Consider the following 17,815-nt stretch of genomic DNA (forward strand, 5'->3'; position numbering starts at 1 on the left):
TGTAAATTGCTGGGTCCAGTGAAGTGAACAAAACTGGTGGGCAATTTTCCAGTGATGAGCTTCTCCACACTTAGTTAATCTGATCCTTAAACAAAGAATACAAAATCTATCACCAGGCCACACTTTAAAGCCTTTCAATCATGGTGGGATTTGATAATAATAATGATAAATTATTCAATCATTAGACACTTATTAGGCACCTACTATGTGCCACATTGCCAAAACAAAACAAAACATGGGCAACATTGGTGTGTTCTGGTCTACTGGGTCACAAAGAGTCAGAACAACTGAACAACAACTTACATGCCAGATACTTTGTTAAATGCTGGGGATAAAAATAGATTAAATACTAACAGTAATAGGAATAATAATAATAATTTATAATAACACTTCAAGTTTACAAAGCACTTTAATATGCTATTTCATTTAATCCTCACAATGACCCTGTGAGTTGGATGCTATTATTTTTTATTATTATTACTATTATTTTTACCATTAAGGAAATTGAAAGTAAGAAAGGTTAAGTACCTTGCCTAGGGTCACACAGAAAATCAGCATCTGAGTCAGAATTTGAACTTATCTACTCCAAGTTCAACAATCTACTCACCTTTTCACCCAGCCAATCTGTACTCACTAGTACACATCATCCATTGACATAGTGTTCAAGCAAGAAGGGTCAACTCAAGGCCAAGAAGAAGCGTCAGGGTAAGACTTTAATGGAGGTTTGGGCAAATATGAGATCCCAAAACTACAAGTATTTACTTGAAGAAGGACAATGGGATCAGACTCATTTTCAGCATTTAAATGAAAAAAGCCAGGATGCCATTACCAAGTCCTTCTACCACAGTTGTACCATGAAGGCCATGGGCCATTAGCCTTCATTAGCAGAATCAGGGCCTGGCTTAACCCATGCTTTCTATCTGATTAGAAAGACTGTGATACAGTCCATGCCACTTAATCTGGACCCAGGTAATAAGCACATCTTAATTAAGATGCCCTGCTGGAAGCCAATTTAATGAAATATATATAATAGGATTTCAATTCTACTTTAAAGCCTTTGTGCTAGATAATAGGGGTGGCTGGAGTAGCATTGTGTCGCTAATTTCACAAGCTGAATACAATCTCAGGATCTCAGCATGAGTATTTTTAAAGCACAGGGGGGGAAAAATGAAATAACATCAACTTTTTTTTTGAATGGTATAAGGGGAACAGCATTTTAAACTATTTTTCATTCATCAGGCTCTCACTTTTATAGCCTATGTTTAAGTGCACTGATAATAGCATCAATCAATTCTTACACGCTTTGTTGCAGCTTTGTATGTGGTTTGGTGTTTCTTGAATTTTTAAGAGTGGACAAAAAAATGGTTCTCTTACAAAAATATATGAAGTTTAACATAATTCCTGAAATCTATGAGCTTGGAATAAGTTGTTAGACATAAAAATAATTAAACAGCTGATAAGAAAGAATTTAGCAGAAATAAATAAAACTCCTGGCTTCAGTACATCTCAATGTTGCTTAGCCCAGGGAGCTGGTCATTGGCATGGGAATTAATGGGGCATTGGTACTTAAAGAACTTGAGAAAGGTGTAGTTGCCAAGCTGCCCAAGTCTTTGTAAAGGCTGTCATTCATACAGTGTGTTCCTTTGTTCAATTTATGTGGTTTTGCTCTTTAGTAATTATTGCCTTTTTTTGTCCTCCACAGAGATTATCTCCTCCATTTAATCTAGTTATCTTTTGAGGTTAACATCTGTGTATCAGAATTATAAATGGAAGGGAACTTCGACATTATCTACTTCTATGCTCTTATATTACAAATGAGAAAACTGAGTCCCAGAGCTTTTGGGGTTATGTGGCGTATTCTCTCTCCTTCCTCAAATTATCATGACTTTAATTACCTATATGTGGTATATCCTCCATCACTGTCCACCACCTCTCTAGAGTATAAACTTGAGGACAGGGATTTTTAACAAACTTCAGATATCCAGCACTGAGTATTATATTAAATAGAGTAAGCACTTGACTAATGTTGTTGATTTGAATTTGTTCAGAAAAGTGTCCTGAACCTTTTTTTTTTTCTGTATTATCCAAGTTTCATTCATCCATTAAGGTCCAACTCATAGATCACTTCCTTTATGAACTTTTCCCTGATTATATCAGCCTCTTTATAACAATAGTTATGACTTTATAGCATTTTAAGGTAATATTTATAAAGACCTTGCTTCAACCCTATGACGTAAAGGCACAAGGATTATAAACCTTCCTTTATAGAAGAAGAAACCAGGACTCGAAGAAGTGAAGTCACTATCTCTGCCTTTTCTAAATCCCAAATGAGTTGTACTTGAACCTATGAACTATTCCTGAAAAGGAGTTTTGATTCTCTCCCTCTCCCTATAAATGTACATGGCTCCATTTCCAAACTACCTGCTGGATTATGTCTCCCTACCATTCTTCCTGCAACATTTGAGAATACAAAATGTCTCTGGTGTTTCAAAAATAGCCTTGGTTTAAAGTGTGACTCATATTTATTAACTAAATAATTGGGTGTGAATGAATGATATGACTGAATGAAAACAGCATGTGTTAAACCATTTCCACTTGTCAGGGATTGTGCTATACTCTGGAGATACAAATACAAGAGAGCTAGTACTTGCTCTCAAGGAGCTCTGCCAGTGGAGGAGACAACACACATATGGAAGTGGTGACTAGGGAAGGGTGCTATCATCAAATAAGAAAAAAGGAACAATCAATGGACAGTCAATGGACCCTGCTTTTCTAGAAAGTGTCTTTCTAATTCCAAAGTCATTTCTCAATTCACTACATGACACTGCCATATTCTGTACCTAAAATATTTTTGGATCGAAAGTACACTTTATTCATTTTGTTCCAAACTTTTCTTAAATCCCACTTTATGCCACACAGCAGACCGGCTAGGCTACACTTTATGAGTTGGGGTGATGTATTTCAAGTTCCAAAATTACCAAGTCTGAGTTAGTTTGGCAAATAATTCCAGGGTCTTTGAATATTGTCTCTAGGGCCATTTTCCTTATGTCAATGTAACCTGCAAAAAAGATCAATGTAGTTTTTGCTATGGTAGAATAAAAGAAAAAAAGATTAACTAATCACTCATAATTGTATAGAAATATAAAATGTTAGATATATAATAAGAACCTCTAAATCCAAGCTTTTCAATTTACAAATGAATAATCTGGGCCCCAGAAGGAAAAAGGTGATCTTCTTGAATTCACACAGCTGATAGTAGTAATGGCCATCTTAGGTTAGTGAAACCTGGAATCTAATCTGGGTCTCCTGGATGAATACTATGGGACTTTTTCCACTACTCTTTGTGGTTTGTATATCATACTCTACCATACTATGCACTTTATATTTGTTTTCTCATTAGTTCCTTGCAGTGACCCTGGGAGCCAGTCTAGGCAAAGATTATTATCCCCCTTTTAGATATAAGGAAATTGAATCTTAGAAATAGAAAATGACTTGCCTAAAGTTGTACTAGTAATACATGGCTGGCCTGGGATTTTAAGTCAGGTCTCCTGAATGCACATCTAGTGCACATATTTCAGTGTGCTTACTAAGAAGTACAGTGGATAAGTCAAACAACTAACAACAGCAACAAAAGAAAAAAAAAACAACCCTAATTTAATTGACTACATCATAATCACTTGAATTTCCTGAACCATTAATGTCATTGAACAGAGTACATCAATTTACATCATATTCATCCCACCAAGGCAACTGCTTCATTTTTTGTTGTTAATTGGTATTGTTAATTGGTACAAAATTCATAGGGTTCCTTAGGCTATTTTGCTTACAGTTATTTAATAAATAGGCCCAATTCTTAGGTTAACTGGTACTAATACAACATTTGTTTAAAAGAAAAAAAGGGGCAGCTAGGTGGTGCAGTGGATAGAGCACCGGCCTTGAAGTCAGGAGTACCTCAGTTCAAATCTGGCCTCAGACACTTAACACTTACTAGCTGTGTGACCCTGGGCAAGTCACCTAACCCCAATTGCCTCACTAAAAAAAAACTAAAAAAAAACAAAAACAAGGAAGTAATTTCTAAGAGTCATTTTAAAAAATCAAAGAAGCTTCATTTACTATAGCAAAAAAATTTGCTACAACAATCAAGGTGACCATTTGCTTGACTATATTTCTTCCATTCTACCTTCCCTAGAGAGGAAAAAGAAGTTATATCAAAGATGATGGACTAAGAAAGGAATGGATGGATTGTGGGATTAAAGTTCCTAATTTGTATGAAGAACAGGATTAGGAAAGGTAAGGCATAAGGATAGTTATGATAAAATAATGGAATTTAGCAGCCACCCAGGGGTCCTACTTGATTGATTTAGTATTGTTTGAATTGGGTGTGAATGAGAAACTACTAAGTACCCACTTGAGATGATTAGATTTTGAGCCACACCTGGCCCGCCCTGTTAAACCTAGTTTAACTTGACCAACTCTGAGAAGGAGTATCCTCAGAGGCTATGGACGGTGTCATCAAAAGAGGACCAGTCTCAGACACACAACTTGAAAGACCTCCCTTTTGGGGAAGAAAGAAAAAAGTAGAAAAAGGGACCCCAACAGGAAGTGGCATGCTCTCTCTGGCCTTAGAGGAGCTTTCAGAGGCGACTGGAGACTGGCTGCATAACTGACTCCCATAGAAATTATGGACTCCTGGTGGTGAGTTAATAAGGGTTATTGAACCCTACTGCTTGGTTTGTAAAGCAACCAATGAACATGTTGAGTCTTGCTGATTGAGGTTTTATTCCTTTTTGATAAATTGATTACTACTTCAAGTATCTGTTATTGTTATACTAGATAGAGAATTCATGTACAAGGTGATGTGCTTTACTTGCTCAAAGAAGATTATGTAATAATGTTTAACATCAGCCATTTACATACATTTATCATTTATATGTCATTGTGACTATGTATACTCTGGGTATGGTTTGTAATTATTGTATATATTACAAGTATGTCCTGAGTTATGTAGCATAACATGCATTTTTACCACCATATTGTCTGTGATGAAATTAATATGAGATTTATGAATTATGGAAACTTATCATTTCAGAGACTAATTTTTCTATAACATTTTCAGGAGTCATCATGGATCATTACTAAATTTGGCCTTGATCCAGACACATGATGGTAAGAAGTGTTATAGATTGCATAACTGCCTAAACTCTGTATTGCATATGGCTATAAGTAACCTGGAAAAGGGGAATGTAATGTGCTGTATATATCAAGTTTAAATATGAGTTGTATTTTGAAGAACTCTCACTGTTTAATTTTATCATTGACAATGCAATACTAAGGATTAGTGAAAATCCAGCAGTTCAACAGCTAAAGAAGTAAGAGAGTCCAGAGACAACTAGAGTCCAGCAACAGAGTCCATACCAGAGTCCAGTTTCCCTGATCACATCTCAACAAACAAAGAAGACAAGATTTCAAAGACTTTAAATGAATAGTTTTGTTTTTCTCCTTCTGTTATCATATATACCATCTGTAATATGTATTCAAATCCAGCTCTTTGAATTAGCTGAGCTGAAAACGGGTTTGGGTTTTGAGACAGCTTTTGCTAGATCCAGGGAAATTGTCCATTTTTCTCTTTCACCATTCCCTTGTCTTTGACTTTTTGTTTTTTAGTGAGGCAATTGAGGATAAGTGACTTGCTCAGGGTCACACAGCTAGTAAGTGTTAATGTCTGAAGCCGGATTTGAACTCAGGTCCTCTTGACTCCAGGGCCGGTGCTCTATCCACTGCACCACCTAGCTGCCCCTTGTCTTTGACTTTTAATAAAATCTGATTTGTTTGTGGAAAAGAGGCTGTTAAGCTCTTTTCTTATTGGTCTGGGAGAAATAACTACAAAGGACAGTTCGGAGGGGAGGAAGCTTTGGACCAAGAGGGCCCTCATTATTTTCTGAACCCCAATATTATGGTGAGCCACCCAATTAACTCTCCCCATGTTCAATTTCGCCCCTACAGTTGGATGATAGGAACTTATGATCTGACGCAAGAATTTTGGAGTTTTGAAGGTGAAATTAGAATACTTGTGTGTGATGGTGAGATAGTGAGGTTGTGATCATCTATGGATAGCTGAGGTAGAGGGGAAGACTGGGTCACATGTACACTGTCCCTGGGAATTTCAGTATATTTGATAGTTCTATTAAAGGTCATACAAAATATAAGAATTTTAATGTAATAGGGATTTGAGGTATCTAGCTTCCCTGGGATTGACAAAGCAAAAGGATGTGTGTGTGTGTGTGTGTGTGTGTGTGTGTGTGTGTGTGTGTGTGTGTGTGTGTAAGAGAAAGGGAAGGAAAAGAAAGTTAGATAGATAGATAAAGAGAGAGAGAGAGAGAGAGAGTCCCCATTACCCATATATTTTTCTAGAAGCAGTCCTGAGTAATTTGAGTGTGACAGGTCATGTGCAGAATAGTCCTGAGTTCAGAGCCTATGCAGAGTACTTGGCTCTAGATGAACACTTATGCCAGCTCAGTGCTTACATGCTTTGAAGATGAGACAGCCCCTTCCCTGTTTCCATGCAGCCATGTGTGATTCGGCACTGAAAGACTCAGATGCTTTGGGGATGATGGGCCCCGAGCAGAAAGGGCGAATGGCTCCGTGGACCTTTAAAAGGGAGTGGCTGGCCCTTTGTTGCTATTTGTGGCTGCAAATCTTGTCATTGAATCAGTCCCTGGAAGGATGAAGAATAAAGTAGATGCTCTTCCTCACACCATTGGGAGAAATGGAGACTGTTCCCACATGACAGTTAAAGCAAGTTGTTATCTAGGCTAACTGAGCTTGAGTGCTCCTCCTCAATTCTCCACTCCCTCACTCCAGCTTTCTTTTCTCTTTTCTCTCCTTTCCTGAATAGAGGTTCCTGGACAGCAATAAAGAGAAGCATTTCAAATCTTGAAAGAAATTTTAAGAGTTTGAGGTATTGGAGATACTGGGTCATTTTGTTTATACCTGAGTTGGTACAGAGCTCTTGCGTTGCACAGTATGTCACTGATGGGAGAAGGACCTCAAATTATTGACATGATTTGCCAGAAAACATATACATGAAGGGAGCAGTTTAGACAGTGCTGAGGAGAGATATAATATAAAATGCCCATATTCAGCAATCTACTAAATAGCTTAATGTTCTTATGTTTAAAGCTCAAATTACTGGGATAATACTGTTTTATTTACATATATTATGTATGTTGTGTATATTGTATATTTATTGTATACCATGTTTTGAATCAAAAGTACACTTTATTCATTTTGTTCCAAACTTTTCTTAAATCCCACTTTATGCCACGCAGCAGACCTGCTAGGCATATCTTACCAATGTATGCCTATGAGAGCCTTTTCTATTATTTCTTTTGTTTCTAAATAATAAATAGCTGCCCTACACATGATTCCAATACATTAGCTAAATCTAATTGTGAGATGACCCCATTCACCTGCCTCAGAAAGTACCTTGTAAGATTTAAAGATAGCTAGGGAGAAATTGGGGTGTTCTCCCAAGCCTCCAAACCAATGCAAGTTCTGACATAGACAGTGGGCGTAGAATTACAGTGGTAAGCATAGAGGGGATATCAGAATCCAAATGATCCTGAACTAATATGAAATTGGTACCACACACATGGCAGTATTTCACAAAATCCATCATTTACTTTAAGACTCAGTTCATGTACCATCTTCTAAGTGAAACCAATTCTGATAACCCAAACTGCTAATGTGTCTCCCTCCCTAAACTATTTTGCATGTTTTCACATATAAGTATATGAGTATAAACATATATGCATAAATGTATATATTTAAAACAAACACACGCAGCATTATACATACATTGTGTAAATATGCAAACATAGACATTCACACAGGTTATCTTTTCTATAGAATGTCAATTCCTTGAGATGGGGGTGTTTCCTTTTATCTTTATATCTCCAGCATCTAGCACAGTGCACAGCATATGGGAAGGATTTAAGAAATGCTTACTAATTAACTGATTCTTTGATAGTGGTTGTGAAGGGTAGCAGTTTCTGATGTCTTAGTGGGGATTTTTGAGGTTCAACGTCACATAAACATAATACAAGAGAAAGCTTCAGAAAAATGGAGGTCCCTCTCTCTGGAGCCTCATTGTAAAGCTTTGAATATATTTTGTTATCATGTGGGCTCCAGTAGGCACTTCCCCATGGACCCAGGATGGAAATCTGATTCCCAGAGCAAGAGAATAACCTGTATCATCTTCTGGGAGCTGATATAAAAGGGGGATTGACAGCAAAGTGACCTGAAGGAGGGAAGTGTTGGCATCCTCTTCTGAGAGCTATAGGAACATACAGTGTGAACAGCATCGTATACATGATTGCTGAGAGGAGAACAGCAGGAAGCAACAACCTGTGGCATTTAGATGGGCCTGAGAGCTGCACGAAGCAGAGCTAAGAGACAGGTGGTGTTAGATGCCAGCAGAGCAGTGCTGTGCCACCACAGAGCAATAGGAGGAAGTCAGAGAACATGGCTGAGATCTTGGCTTTGCTATCTGTGTGACCTTGACCAAAGAAATTCATGTAGATGGATCCCCTTTACTTTTTAAGGAATTCAAGGCATAAGGTTTCTTAAATTCCTTTCCCAGTCTAAATCTCAAGGCGGTTCTATCTTTGAATCCCAACTCCTCATTGATAACCCGCTGGAGCTTAGAACACTGAATTTATCATAATAGGTGCTTCATAAATGTGTCATGAATTTACTCTTATGTGTTTCTCTGGAGGAATTGAAGTGGTGGATTGGATAGAGCACTGGACCTGGAGTCAGGATGGACCTAGATTCAAATTCAGCCACAGACACTTAAGAGCTCTGTGATCCTGGGCAAGTCTCTTAACTTGGTCTACCTCACCTGTACAATGAGGATAATAATAGTGCCTAATTCCCAGGGTTTTTGCTAAGATTGAATGAACTAGGTGGCGAAGTAGATAGAGCACCAGCCTTGGATTTGGGAGGACCTGGGTTCAAATCCAGCCTCAGACACTTAACACTTACTAGCTGTGTGACCCTGGGCAAGTCACTTAACCCCAATTGCCTCACCAAAAAAATTTAAAAACAAAACAAAAACAAAAAAAAAGATTGAATGAATTAATGTTTGTTAAGCATATTGTAAACCTTAAAGTAGCCTAGAAATGCTACAAGAAAAGAAAAAGAGAAAAAAAGGCAAGATCTTATAAAAGGTGTAACCCGGGGCAGCTAGGTGACACAGCGAATAAAGCACTGGCCCTGGATTCAGGAGGACCTGAGTTCAAATCTGGCCTCAGACACTTGACACTTACTAGCTATGTGACCTTGGGCAAGTCACTTAACCCTCACTGCTCCACAAAAATATAGAACTCACTCCTCATTGGTGGAGATGAAGGCCCTGCCCTCAGTTAGGGACAAGGTAGAGTTGGCAAGAGAGAGAGAGCTTAATACTTCTGGGTCCTAGCTTCACAAAGGAGAATAGAAGAGGCCAACCCACTTCAGGTTTCTAAAGAAAAAGACACTGGGAAGGCATAAGAGGAGACAACAGTCTCCATCATATCCCCTTTCACCACTTGCTACACTAGAGACTTCAGGGAGTTTCCTTTGGGTGAGATCTTTGACTCTATTTCTTGGGTTATCAAAATAAAAAGTCAAAAGTCCTGGTCAGAGAATCTCTCTCTAGTGGTCTTCACAAAAGAGAAGGACCAATTTTATTCCTAAGATTGATAGAGAAATAGGTACATGATAGATAGAGAGATGATAGATTGATTGATAGATGGATAGCTTTCCGGAAGCTTTGTTGTTGTTAGGTCATGTCTGACTTTTGTAAGCCCTTTTTGGTGTTTTCTTTGTATACATACTGGAGTGGTTTGCCATTTCCTTCTCCAGTGGACTAAAGCAAACAGAGGTTAAATGACTTGCACAGGTTTCACATAGTGTCTGAGGGCAGATTTGAACTCAGGTCTTCCTGATTACAGGTCCAGCATTCTATCTATTGAGACACCCAGTTGCCTCCATAAACATAAACACAAATATGCAAAAATATCCCACCAATATGTGGGAGTCATAATCTTTCTCCTTGCTATAACATTTCAGTATCTATGGAGAGAAAAGAGATTAGATTCAGAGTTAGGCTCAGCTCTCATAAAGCACAATCCCAATTCCAAGTACCTATTCCAATCCCAACATTTTTGGGCTTGAGTCCCAGGCACCCTGGCTTCTCAGCATAACCTTGATGAGATGGCTGGCTGCTAAACTACCTTACCTACAGTTCTGGACCCAGTGTCACCATGGCTCAAACTCAAAGTGGGAGTCCAGTGTGCATGACCTCTGGAATCTGAAACTGAGGAAAAAAATGAGACAGAGCAGGAAACAACACCCTCACACCCATTTCTCAGAGATGGGGATAAAAAGAGGGAACCTGAGAAGGGCAAGTCTCTTCCCTCCTCACAGGATCAGTTCATGGCATCCATATTGGGAGCAGAAAGTATAAGCAGAACTGAAGAGATTATGGAAACACTGGATCAATTGGGTCTCATCAATTTTAAAGATGTAACCACTCAAAGGTGACTACCCTATCCATTTGGTAGAGGATTCATTTTGGTTCCATGTTAGACAAACTGAGCATGCTCAAAAGCCAGGTTATAATGGTAATTAACTACCCGCCCCCTCCCATTACACTGTATAGTGTAAAATGCTAGTAAAGATGCCATGCCATGCCATGAATTAAAAGACACTCAGTAATAACATGTCACTTACAGAAAATGCTGTGTGTATGCTCTAATTCCTAGAGTGTTGCAGGATAAGAACTGGACCTATATTTCAACTGCATAGGGAATTCTTGAATGAGGAAACTCCCTCTATCATTGCAGACCTGACATCTTCTATTCAAGTTATTGTTTTAGAGAACTACCTAAGTCATAGGGAAATTAAGTTACCTGCCCAGAGTCATACAGCCAGGTAAGAATCAGGATGTAATAAAAGCTAGGTTTCTGTCCCAGGCAGGCTCTCTACACAATACTGCCTCTTATGTTTCATGTTGCAGGCACTCAAATTGTGGACCATAGAAACTAATTGTATGTGACCAACCAGTTGGTCAGTAGAAGGTCTGGTCAACTCATAGATTTCTATGACCTCCAAAATGGAAGGGACTTCAGAGACCACCCATTCCAGCTCTTGTTTGAACAGAGAAATGTCCATCACAATACACCTAAATACTTGTCAAGTGGTCATTCAGCCTTTACTTTAAGACCTCAAGTAAGGGGGAATCTACTACTGTGAGAAGATTATTAATAATAGGGTGTTTTAATGTTCTATGAGACCCAGAGAGCCTGGCCAGACCTTTTTTGGGGCCATACCAGAGTCAGGAGAATTTCAAAGTAAAGGTGGTTGGATCATGGACTGTGAATAGGGATTGAAACTATACCTACCTGAAGGTTTTTTCCCCTTGGAGGGCTCCATACTCTGACATCAGCCAGACCATCCTCAAATCCAGTAAATCAAAAGATTTGAATGATGCTAGTCAATTAGCTTTGACCAATGTGTAAGGGCCGGTTCTCCTCCTGCCCCAGGAAGCTTACACAGTGACTTGCTCTCTTGGCCCAGGAACTTGGAAAGAGCAGACACGGGCCATTTTCTTTCTTGTCCCCTAGATGCTATCTAGGCTTTCCTATCTTTCAGAGCCATGTGTGTTGTCTTTATTAATAGCTAATATGCTTAATAAATGCTTAATGCCCCAACACTGGTGCAGTAGCCTCTAATTTCTAAGTAACAAAATACAATAAACCCCAGTTAATTTTCCCTAAACTTGGGACAGAAATAGGGCAACCACATTTAATTTTACTTGCCACACTACTAACCATGGCAGCTAATTCTACTTTTTGCTAACTGTTCTTATTAGAAAGGTCTTCTTGACATCCAGCTGAAAATTGGCCTCTGAAACTTTAAACATTTTTCCTAAATCTGCTAAAGGCAAGCAGAACTAGTTCAATACCTTTTCCATATGCTCTGCAGGGACTTAAAACTGACCATAATCCCTATTTCTTCAAAAAGAAAAAAAAATCTCTTCCTCCATTGGGCTAAACATAGCCATGTTGCTTCAGCACTCCTTCTTTGTCACGATCTCCTTGTGACCTTTTACTGGTGTTCTGGTTCTGCTTCTCTGTGGCCATCATAAGAGCAATGTGTTATTGCACGTTTTGATCTTTTTGGATCGAGTCCAGTGTGGAAGGTATAGTACACTCTGTTACATCAAAAAGAACACTCAGTGGGATTCCAATAGGGGTGATTTCTGACATCTGAAACTAAGAACAAAATTAAGTAAATAAAAACAAACAAGCAAACAACAACAACAACAACAACAACAACAAAAAAAAACCCAAAGTCCCCAGACCTACTATAACAGTCATTGCATAAAGAAGAAGAAAAGCTTGAAATATGATGTATAGACACAAAAGATGCATAGGACTCACAAAAGCCCATAAATAGATGCTGGATAAGGCAATCACAGTATTTTTTATTTGCCAATGAGTTGTTTTTAAAACCCCAAAGGCACTCTAAATTCTGGATGCCCCAAGATGGAAATTATATCTCTCATTGATTCTACATTGCCTAAATAACATATTGTAATAGTGATAATCTGGTATGGTATAAATATCTTCCCTACCCTACCCATCGTGTTGTGGATCTGCCTATACAGTTATAGGATACATGTGGGTTCCCACATTGTTCTTTTTCCTTTTTTTTTCATTAAGTTGTATTATTTTTCAATCAGCAAAAATCCAACTTCTGTCCCTCTCACCTCTTCCCACTTCCCCCAATTGAGTGATAAACAAAAACAAAAGCACTGTTACAAACATTTATAGTCAAGCAAAACAGATGACCTACATTGGTCATGTCCAAAAAAAGGTCTAATTCTGCACTGAGTCCTTCAACTTTTTTTTTCAGGGCAATGAGGGTTAAGTGACTTGCCCAGGGTCACACAGCTAGTAAGTGTCAAGTGTCTGAGGCTGGATTTGAACTCAGGTACTCCTGAATCCAGGGCCAGTGCTTTACCACTGTGCCATCTAGCTGCCCCCAGTTCTTCAACTTTTAAAAAAAATTATTTTATTTTTAATTCAGAGAACAAAACAAGCATTTCTATAATGGTACAATTTTGAAAAAAAATGATTGTACATGAAACTGTAAATCTATCATATACAACTTGCTATTTTCTCCAGAGATACAATGAGGTTATCATGTAAATTTCTTTTTTTCCCTTTGTTTTCCTTCCTTTGCCTCCATCCTAGAGATGTACTTTCAAGAAATTCTTAAGAATTACTTGAAGGAATTTGGAACTATGGTCGAAGGACTATAAAACCATATGTACTCTTCAACCTAGCAATACCACTACTAGGTTGATATCCTAAAAGTGATTTTTTAAAAAGTTGAATTCAAAATTTGGGTGATGTCCATCAATTTGGGAATGGCTAAACAAATTGTGTGATGAGATTAGGATGGAATACTATAGTGCTGTAAGAAATGATGAGCAGGATGCTATCAGAAGGACTTATGAAAAATGCAGTCCATCTGCAGAGAAAGAAGTGATGGTATCTGAATACAGATTGAGAGTATAATTTTTTTTTGTTAGTTCCTCTTTCTAAAGTTTTTTGGTCTGTTCTCTTTCACAACCTGACTAATGTGGAAATGTTTTGCATGACTACACATGGATAACTTATACTGAATTATTTGAGTTCTAAGGGGGGGGGAGTGGGGAAGGAGGGAGGAAGAACATTTGTAACACAAAGTTTTAAAAATCAATGTGAAAATTGGATTTTACATTTAATTTGGGGAAAATTCTAAATAATAAATAAAATATAAGCTCCTTAAAGAATTACTTGAAGGAGAAGGAAAAAAACTTTTTAAAAACATGATTTGGATAGACTTAAATGAAAATCACCTTCAACTGCCTATCAAAAAGTTCATCAAGAGTCCTCTGAATTGTGATTGGCCATTAAGTTGAACAGAGTTCCAAAGTCTTTGAAAGTTGTATGTCTTTACAATATTGTTTACATTGGAGTGAATTATTTTCTTGGTTCTGCTCACTTCACTGTGTACAGTTCTTCAATGTCCCAAGTTTTTCTGAAGTCATTCCCTTTATCTTTTCTGTTAGCTCAATAGTAATCAATCCCTTCTCATGGGTGGTAGAAAGGTTGGAGGGAGGGCGCAGATGTTGGAACTCAAATTTTTAAAAAATGAATGTTAAAAAATAAGTATATTTAGTTTAAAATAATATTAAATCAAAATTTACATGCCATAATTTGTTCAGCGCTGTTCTCTAGTTGTTTGGCACCCCTACAGTTTTCCAATTCTTTAACACTGGGGGGAAAAGAATTTAAGTTTTTCCTACTTCAGTAGTCAGTACTGATTTGCTTAGGGACTAATCCTTTTGCTTAATATATCCCCCCTCTTATTCCTCATTTCCTTTTCCTCTCCTTTTCCCTCCCATTTCCTTGTTAAAATGTATTTTTGTAACCAATCTTGTGTATGTGTGGCACATGTATTCCTACTTTCTTTGATCAGTCCAGATAAATGAGGTTCAGGTGTCATCTACTCACACTCTCTTCCTTTTTGTTTGCAAAGATATTGCACATCTAAATATGAAATAAATTTCCTGTTTTCCCTCTCCCTCCCCCAGTGTATACCTTTCTGTTCACTTTTCATTTTTAGATCATTAGTGAGAAACAAAACCACTATCACACCATCTATTGTAATTAGATGACCCTTGATGATGATAAAGTTCTGAGGAGACATCTATGTCATTTCCCAATATTAGAATGCACATAGTTTAATCTTGTTTAGTCCTTTATGAGTGTTCAATCATATTTACCTGTTTATGTTTCTCTTAACTCATGAGTTGGCACTTCAAAATTTCTAGGTAGCTCAGATCTTTTCATCAGGAATTTTTGGAAGTCCTTTATTTCATTAGAGGTCCATTTTATGTCCCTTTAGCATCATGCCCAGTTTTACCGGGTAATTTATCATTAGTGGTAAGCCTATATTTTTTGCCTTCTAGAATATAAGATTCTGAGTTCTCTGCTTCTCTATGGTAGTGCTACAATATTGTGTGTAATCCTGAACATGGCTTCTTGGTATTCGAAAGTGTTCTTTCGGTCTGCTTGCATGATTTTACTTTGATTTGGAAACTCTGGATTTTGGTAAGAATGTTTCTTTTGATTTAGGGGGTTTCTTCCAGAAGTAACCAGTAGATTCTTTTATTTATTCTGTTTTCCACTCTGATTCTAAGAACCCTAGTAGTTTTCTTTTAGCATTTTTGGAAATATGATATTTAGACTCATTTTTTCAGTTGTGGCTTTTAGGTAATCTAATGATTGTTAAGTTATCTTGCCTATTTCTATTTTTCTAGGTCAGTTGCTTTTGTTCTTGTAACTGCTGTTTGCAATGAGATATCTTACTTTTCTTCTATTTCTTTACTTTCTTTTGACTTTGTTTTAATATTTATCATTTCCTCGTGGACTATTAGCTTCTATTTTTCCCCTTCTAATTTTCAGGAGTATTTTCCTTGGCAAAGTTTTTTTCCTCTTGTGACAAATTGTTAACTTTTTTTTTCAAATACTCTCTTCCATAATTCTTTTTCTAATTTTCCTGTATTACTCTCATTTCATTTATACAAAATAACTATTTTTAAAAAAAATCTTTATTTAATCTTTTCTAGGAATTTTAGTTGAACTTGTATCTAAGTTTGTTTTTTTTCTTTGACACCATTGTCTGTAGACATTTTGGAGTCATTATCTTCAGGATTTGTCTGAAGATTCCCCATCAGTGAATCTTTCATCTCGGTATCTGAATACAGATTGAAGTATAATTTTTTTTTGTTAGTTCCTTTTTCTAAAGTTTTTTGGTCTGTTTTCTTTCACAACCTGACTAATGTGGAAATGTTTGCAATGGAGATGAATATTTTCCTTCTTTTATGTTGTACATTTATTGAACAGAAAGGGTCACTCAAGGTGGTTCTCTGATGCCACTGATTTTCCTGGTCCTTTGCCTATGAATCTTCACCCTCCCTCATCCTATTCACACACCAATGCTATTGTGAAGCTCAAGAAGGCTGCTAAAAATCAAAGTGAGTCAATGAAAATGGCCCCTTCCTCAAAGGATATAAAAGACAGTGAGGATGAGGACATGTCAGAAGATAAAGAAGAAAGCAATAGAGAAGAGGTTGTGTTCCTTCAGAGAAGGCAAGAAAACTATGGCTATACCAACAAATAAAGCAACACCAGCCAAAAAATAAACCTGTTGTTGCCACCATGCCTTCCAAGAAAGCAGTCATGACTCCTGGTAAGAAGGTAGCCATGGACTCCACCAAAGAGGTGACCACACCAGTCAAAGTTGTGATCATACCAGGAAAGAAAGGAACCACGACAGTAAAGTGGCAGCTACCCCAGTGAAAGCAGCAGTACCCCTGACTAAAGGGGCAAAAAATGTGAAGATGCCAAAAGGACAATGAGTCTGAAGAAGACAGTGAAGATGCAGAGAATGAAAAAATCTGATACTTCTGATTTCTATCTGTTGAAAATGATCAGCTAGGTGGTGCAGTGGATAAAGCACCCAGCCTGGATTCAGGAGACCTGAGTTCAAATCTGATCTCAGACACGTGACAGTTACTAGCTTGTGACCCTGGACAAGTCACTTACCCCACTTGCCTCACCAAAAAAAAGAAAGAAAGAAAGAAAAGAAAAAGAAAATGATCAGGCAGATGTAAAAAGGGTCCTAAACCACATTCAGAGGTGAATAGAGAGAAGGGGTTTGGATTATTCATATTCATTCATACCTTTCCAGTTTCATCATATAGTTCTAGCTGCTACCTGCATCTTATATTCCCTCTTCATTTTCAGGTATTCACATAAGTTATCTTCTATGTTTGGAATACACTATTTTTAAAACGTCTACCTCTTGCGTCCTTGTCTGCTTTCATGGATAGCCTGATTTCACCTCCTTTGGGAAATCTTTTCTGATTCTCCCTATCCCCAGTTTCTCACGCCTTCCTCAATTATTTGTATTTACTTAACTGTATAAATGCTGTGTCCCCACTCACACGACAACCTCCAGGAGAATGTGAGTTCCTTGAAGGTAAGGAGTATCTTTTTTTTTTTTTTGGTCTTTTTTATTCCTAACAGCTACAACTCTTCTTTGCACATAGTATACGCTTAATAGATGTTTGCTGAATTTTCATATACACAGAAAAGCTAACTTATTCAAGCCTAAAATTCTATTGTAATAATTTGTATAATTTTTGAACACTTTTTGGATTAAACCTATTAGCGAGTGCATGAAAAAAGGAATATGTCCTTTCAAGAAATTGTTAAGAATTACTTGAAAGAAAAGTAAACAAAGCAAAATAAGATTTCTACACCATGATTTGGGTAGATTTATATGAAAATCAACAATGATTTTTTATAATAAAAATATTAATTTTCAAGCAAAATCACAATACATTTAGAATACCATTCTCACTCTCCAACCCCCTTTTATTTCCTGGAAGAAACAACTTCTCTTAGAAAATAGTCTCTCTCTTCTTATCAGCTAGCACAGTGCCTTGCAAAATTGAACTGAACTGAAACTCTAACCCTAATTTGAGAACTTCTCTACTGTGAAAACAGGAGAGGTGAATTGAGTCACTCAAATCAGAACTTGACTACAGTGGATGATCTTTGCTTTTTGGGAATGAGGAATTAAGTTAGGGGATCAGAGTGGTATTATGCAACTATATGAGGGTGCTTGCCAAACTTCTGAATCAGGG

This window comes from Dromiciops gliroides, chromosome 2 (assembly GCF_019393635.1).
Source record: "Dromiciops gliroides isolate mDroGli1 chromosome 2, mDroGli1.pri, whole genome shotgun sequence".
Lineage (NCBI taxonomy): Eukaryota > Metazoa > Chordata > Mammalia > Microbiotheria > Microbiotheriidae > Dromiciops > Dromiciops gliroides.